The sequence below is a fragment of the Trichechus manatus genome, unplaced genomic scaffold (genome assembly GCF_000243295.1).
Source record: "Trichechus manatus latirostris isolate Lorelei unplaced genomic scaffold, TriManLat1.0 scaffold00348, whole genome shotgun sequence".
Lineage (NCBI taxonomy): Eukaryota > Metazoa > Chordata > Mammalia > Sirenia > Trichechidae > Trichechus > Trichechus manatus.
Window position 1 is genome coordinate 407,635 of NW_004444284.1, and position 677 is coordinate 408,311.

Consider the following 677-nt stretch of genomic DNA (forward strand, 5'->3'; position numbering starts at 1 on the left):
TCAACATAAAGAAAACAAAAATCCTCACAACTGGACTAATAAGCAACAGCATGATAAATGGAGAAAAGATTGAAGTTGTGAAGTATTTACTTGTACTTGAATTCACAATCAACTCCTATGGTAGCAACCATCAAGAAATCAAAGACACATTGCATTGGGCAAATCTGCCCCAAAAGACCTCTTTAAAGTGTCAAAAAGCAAAGATGTCACCTTGAAGACTAAGGTGCACCCGACCCAAGCCATGGTGTTTTCAATTGACTCATATGCATGGGAAAGCTGGACGATGAATAAGGAAGACTGAAGAAGAATTGACACCTTTAAGTGCCAAAAGAATGAACAAATCTGTCTTGGAAGAAGTACAACCAGAATCCTCCTTAGAAGCAAAGATGCCAAGACTAAGTCTCATATAATTTGAACATTTTATCAGGAGGAATTAGTCCCTGGAGAAGGACATCATGTTTGGTAAAGTAGAGGATCATCAAAAAATAGGAAGATTTTTAACAAGATGGATTGATAAAGTGACTGCAACAATGGGCTCAAGCATAACAATTATGAGGATAGCACAGGGCCAGGCAGTGCTTTGTTCTGTTGTACATAGGGTGGCTATGAGTAAGAAGGGACTTGATGGCACCTAACAATAACAACATAGAACATATACAGTTGATGTCAAACTAGAT